A 6,912-nucleotide genomic window follows, 5' to 3' on the forward strand; every position below is an offset into this window, starting at 1 on the left:
ATGAAAAGGACTATGTACTTTTCATAATTATGTACTGTATAATTGCCACTAAGAAGGTTTTTGTTGAACTTTTTTTCGTCCAGTGAGAGGTCATGCTGATATTTAAAAAGATATTAAAATAGAAAATGCTTGAATGCAATAAAGAGCACTCACAGAGAAATTTTGATATTGAAAGTCTTTGTGAATGTATTTTGAATTACACATGTCAGGTGTTTTTGTATTGTGTAAAATATTTTGTATAACTTTTCTGGCTGTCAAGAAATTTTATTATAGAAACTTAGTTTATATTATTAATCACCCTCAAAATTTTGCCATTTTATGAGATGGGTTTTATAAAAACAGATTGTAAGTGCTAATAATGATTAAAATATCAAGTCCAAGCCACTAGAAATATGACAAGTGACCCCCTTGACCTTTGATGCTATTAAATTTTGGTGGTTAATGCCCCTTATCCAGAAGCTACCATGCCAAATTTCATTTGAGATATTAAAATAAACACCAACACATGCACAAGGAATATCTCCATTTTCCTTACTTTTTTGGGCTCAAGGTCTCAAAACATCAAGAGAGTCAAATTTGACAATTTCAACACTTTCCTGTATTATGTACTGTACATAACAGGAAAACAATTAACAACAATATTTACCACATTAAAAAAGACAGGTTATATTGCTTATTACAAGTTTTCATACAAATGCTCCAAACTGCACACATTATTTTGTTTACTCCTATGGACAATTTGTGATTTAACAGAGTACAAAGTACAGTGGTACCTCGGTATACGTCTGCTTGGACGAAACAAATTTTGCTCGGTATACGACTTAATTCAATTATACGCGCCATCTATAAACAAGTAGCACTATCGGTGTACTAGACCAGACTAGACATTCACGGTGCCATGGTTTATTACTTTGTTAAATTTCTTCTGATTCTAATTTGTAAGTAAAATTTATTATTTTTATTAATCATGAATTGCAAAAAGGCAAATAAAAAGCAACAGAAAACTAAACAAAAAAAAAATGACTAGAATTACAATGGAACTGAAAAAAGAGATTGTCGAGAAATATGAATGTGGCATGCGTGTTCGAGATTTAACTGTTGCGTACCGTATTCTGAGAACGAAGATATCGACAATCGTGAAAAATAAAGACATTATTAAATCTGCTAACGTTGGGAAAGGAGTTAAATCAATTTCTAAACAGAGATCGAAGACATTAGATCATGTTGAGAAATTGCTTTTGCTTTGGGTAACTGGAAAACAGTGTGCTAGAGACAGCGTATCAGAAGCAATTATTTGCGAGAAAGCTAAAAAGACACATGATCTCATGAAAAATCAAGCAGGAACTAGCCAGGAAAGCGAGGTGTTTAAAGCCAGCCATTTTTTAAAAATTTTTTTACGTGAGAACGGATTAATCATTTTTACATTACTTCTTATGGGAAAGGTTGGTTTGGTATACGTACTATTCTATATAAGTCCAAACATCGGGAACGGATTAAGGTCGTATACCGAGGTTCCACTGTATATTTACTCCAGTAAGTTTAGTATAGTTAATTTTTCTAGGCATAGTCACATTTAAATATAATGAATTTTTTCTGATTGCTTATTTATAATTCCAAATTAAACCAAATAATAATAAAAGAAAAAAAAACATTTCATACTTTATTCTTAATGAATAAAAAAAAATAATTTACTAGAAAACAATTTTCGTAAAATTCATATTTTCCAAAATAAAACAAAGTTATAGCTATTTTTTTAAAACTAAATGAAAAATGCAGTCATATTTCTCTAATTATTTTTATTATCTATAAATTAACTTTAAAGTCCACAGATGGCGCCAGCGATACTCGTAGTACTCTTACAATAGTTCTACGACTGTGTTATGTCAATATTTTTTTTTTTTTAAGTGAAGTGCATTTTCTTGGCCTTAGTCTGTATGGTATTATATAAGTAAAAGTCATAATAAATCACATAATGGAATGAGTAATCTAGAAGTCACGTGACGCAAAGACAACTCGGTCGCAACGTCATTGTGACTTGGGAGCGAATGTCTCTGGAGAGTCATTAGTCTTTTGACGTTTTTGATCATATGAATGGACAATTTCGGGATCTGGCATGATATAGGAAACTACAGTTTAACCTACAACTCTTTTCCAGGAACATGATCTTAAGAATGGTACTGAGTTTTTAGAAAGAGGATGCTCACTTCATGATGGTCTTTAGAACCTAAGTGGCAAAGCAGTTCTGTTCTCTTGAACACTGGAAGTTCTGTCACGGGTTTACTCTTCACCAGGACGGGCTGGCCACAAGGAGTTTTCTGAGTTTTCTCCACATCTGTAACATCTGAATAGGGGCCAGTTACCCTTAAAAAGACCACCCTGAAGGCTTCCCCCTAGGCAGATCACCCAAGTGTTGAGTTGCCATAACTTAATGTACNCGATTGGATTTTTTATTTGGTAGTTTTGCTGGAATCTCTGTTAACAGTAATGCGGTTATTTTAAATTTCTACTTTATTATTACAGTATTCTAAAACATTCATTATTGATTAATGTCCTTATTTTCTAATTTAGATTTCATAACCGAAATTTTTATTAACCAAACCGAACCGCTGCTTACCATTTACTGTGGTAGGTCCACGCTAACTGCAAAATAAAAGTTCTTAGTAAAGCAATTCAAAAGTACATATTACCTACTTCTTTAGAATATTTCATATATCATGAAATTTTCTGAGATTTTAACTATGAGTACTCAATTTTTCGAGATGAAATAACTGATGAGTTTTGAGTTAATACCGTCATTTTTATTCCTGTATCAACTAAGCACTTTTACAGTTAGTCTAATTGGCAGTTTCGCTTTTGAAAAATTTCAAAACAATAAAATAGATTTAAGTATTGTTTTATGATTTCCTATACGAATCAACAGCTAGTTAGTATTTAAGAAATATTATGCTCAAAGCATTAATAAATCATGATTATTATTAATAGCGTTTAAACAAATTTAACAATTTGTCTTTGGATATTAGATGAAGACCTAATGAAAAGTATTTATATATATATTTCATTAATAAATGTGTTTAGGCCTGTGCTTTAAAAATTTTCTTTATTATTCTTTCGTAAAACTCCTTCGTTTTTTTATTTATTGATATTGATTTTTCTTTTTCGTTGCATTTATGTTTTTCTTTCATTGTATATAACTCATTTTCTGGAGACCACACAGACCAACACATTGCCTAGATCACCCAGGAATATTCGAACCTAAATCCTACTGAAGGTTTCCACCCGTCTACATTTTCAAATCTATACATTCAAATTTTTAAAAAATAAATTTTTATTAAGGATTTCATGCTCTTTTAATTGTAAAAATAATCAGTTAAAAAATGTACAGTTTTACATGTTTTCTAGAAACTTTGAAGATCAATGACTTAAATACATTTATCTCTGTATATAAATGGACGTTTGTATGCTTGTTTGTTCGCTATACACTCCTAGGCCGTGCGACCAATTGCTACGAAACTCGGTAGTTACTTTCAAATACTTCTAACGTACATCATGCCGTAATCCCGCCTCAAATTATCGATTGGATTTCTATAAATCAATTAATTTTTATATACATTCGATTTTCTGAGTTACACGTAGCGCCATCTATTGGCAAAAACTTAATAAAATAATTAACTAATTATAATTCTCATAAAAAAGCATATAATTTAAAGAAAATATATATTATGTTCACTGAATTACTGCGACAGTGATATAGCGGGAAATAGATGCGCCATTACGCCATTACTGCTACAGATAACAAATAGCACTTGCCTGCTTGGAATATAGTAGTGTTTTCCCCTGTACATCATACTTTTCCTGTTAGCAATAGCAATAGAGTTGTGTTAGTTATGTATCTAACTCTGTTCGGGAGGAAATGTTTGTATTGAAATAACACTTGCTGTACAAATCGGAAGTTCGTATATAGATAATCTGGTCCTTATCTCTTACGATTTCCATGTCTAGTCTCAACTTTCATCTATCTAACTCCGTTCTCGAGATTAAGGAAGGACAGAGACGGATGAACGACTGGGAATTTATAGCTCTACAGTTTTTTTTTCAAATTGCAGCCCAATAATTTTTCCATAAACGCAATATTTACGAGAACACACTTCCCGCATAGTTTATACAAGTTGTTGCCTAAATTTTAGAAACTATTATCACATAAAAGCAATTATTCTAGCATTTTTACAAGATTGTTTTTTATTTAAACAAGTTATACGAAGTCTTTAAGGTTATTACTTCGATCACGTGCCTGGCCATTTGGCTAGACACTTGATCAAAAGTTGCTCATATATTAGATATTAGATTTTATTCGGTTCATAAACATGGAAATAAAAAATAGCAAAACAATTTTATCGTATGTTAAAATCAAATCTCAGTGATATTGAAACAGCTATTTCACTATTGTCAGCCAATCGTATAATTGATTAATTTTTATTAGAAAAACTATGTTAAATTAATTTAATTGACTAATAAAATTTTGGTGTTTTATAGAAAATTTATTTCAATGCCTTATCATTAACAAATGATCATTTTTAATTATTTTTAACTGGAAGATTATATGATATGATAAATAAATAATGTTTACCGAAAACTGATGGATAATTGAATGTTTTCTATTTCATTTAGGGAAAATTTTATTATAAAACTTTCTGTATGCTTATGTTTGTTCAGAGTTTGCATGCAAACATCCGCTTTCGTACTGTACGTGAAAACACATCTTTGTAGTAAATGTATTAGTTAGGTTGCAAGTTAAAGTGGAAATGATTAAAGAAAATGAAATACTGGAATATTTATCATTTAGGATTTTACTGTATTTAATTTACATTCTAAGTATAGGTCTGTATATTTTCCTTATACTGTAGTTATTCCTTATAAAAATAGCGTGTTACTGTACATTTAACCAGGGGCGGATCTACATAGGGACTAATAGGGCTTAAGCCCTTAGCCTCCAAGTGTCAAGGGCCCATAAAAATTAAATTATTATCATAAATTTTTTAATACTTTTTCGTTAACAATGAGCACTTATCGTATAGTAAACGTGGAAAAAAAAAGAAAGATGTCTTTTAATCTAAATTATTATAAAATTTATTTATATTTACGTAAAATATTGACAATTTTCTTCTGGTGAAATGTTGTTTTGATATAATTAATTTCTCTTTATGAATAATACTGTAAATAATACATTATTTACAATTGCTGATGTTCCTTTATTACCCTTTCTGTACTATTTATTATGTATTAAACATAGTTTCCTAAATTATAGCATCATAATGTGTATAAAAACTGAAAATTGTGATAATTTGTAAACGTAGATACTCTCACTCAAAAAGCATACTGTACACTCTCTTTATATTTCACTTTAGTTATTCACAATTGAATTTTCCTAAATAAACCTACTTAATTCATAATTTATTTGATAGAAAGAAATGTTTAATACGTTTATCTTCCTTCACTAAAAATATGTACAGAATTTTTCTTCTAAAACATTAACTTTTTACTAACAAAATCTGTTTGCATATTCATCCCACCTTAGATATAATTTGTTTTTTGTATTTACACTCAATTTATGTAAAAATTATTGTGTTGTCCTGTTTATTTTTAATAGCTTATCTTTGTTTCTGTTTACTAAATTGAATTTTACAGTAAATTACTCGGAAACTCTGAATTATAAAAGCCAAACACAAATTAAATAGCTTAATTTTTGCAATATTAACTTAACAGATATAAATATTATTAAATAATTATTATTTATTCGTGTATATCAACTTCTTTTTGTGAGTCTAGTGTTTTGAAGAACTAATCATTTATTGCACATGTAAACGGAAAAGTATTCTCTTGTCTTTGATGAAATTTGTTAAACTTTATTCATTTCTACATTAATATTAATTTTTAAACATATTTTTTACATTATTTAGCGTTAGCTTTCGGTCACGTGACCGCTCTAAATTTATTGCGTTGGCGGCAGATTCTGCGCACTCGTCTGTTTACTGCCTTTTATGACTAATTTGCATAAATTTCATGGTGAAATACTAATCTTCAGTTAACAGATTTAGATATTCTATATTATTTAAATTTGTCAGAATTAATCGAAAACTTATATAAAATTTCTACTGTTTATCCAGGAAAGCTTTAGCGTTACGTGTCATTTCAAATTTATCCCATGACGTAGTTCGCGTGGGATTTTGCAGCACTGATTTTTTTTTATTATCATTTGCATAATTGTGATGATGAATTAGTCATCTTTATTAAACAGATCTAGGTATTTCGTATTACTGTATTTAAATTCATCGGGTTTTACGGAAGAACTAGCTGTTACTCGCGACTTCGCACGCGCGGATTTTGCAAGCAAACCCCATTTATATTCAGTATTTCAACAATCACAGTAATTGTTATATAACACCTACCGCTGAGAATCAAACAAACTGTTTTCAATTTGATCAATTTTCTGGAACGTTTATAATCATTCTATAATCGAACCAATATGCAATAACAAATTCGAATTTAAAACGGTTCGAACATTTGGTTAAAAATTCGAAATATATAAAAATATTTATAACAATGTCTGAATCGTTATCAGTTTAATACACCTAAATACTCAATGAAGACTAAACGTAGTTGAAAACAAAAAATTGCATCTAAAATAGTACAGTATAAGTCGTTCTTCCGGTTAATTAAGTCTTAGGGTGCGACTATGCAGACGCGAATTTAGAGCTAGCGAGAGGTTGCGAGCGATTTAGTTTTCGCAAAGGAAAACCATGCACAAACGAGAAGCGAGATATAACGCTGGCGAGAGCGAATTTCTGGTTTTCGCACATATCTGACAGGTTTTGATATTTATCGCGTCTCGCCTCTTCTCGCCACATATTCTCGCTC

This window comes from Centruroides sculpturatus, unplaced genomic scaffold (assembly GCF_000671375.1).
Source record: "Centruroides sculpturatus isolate CEXI.00-Female unplaced genomic scaffold, Cexi_2.0 scaffold184, whole genome shotgun sequence".
Classification (NCBI taxonomy): domain Eukaryota; kingdom Metazoa; phylum Arthropoda; class Arachnida; order Scorpiones; family Buthidae; genus Centruroides; species Centruroides sculpturatus.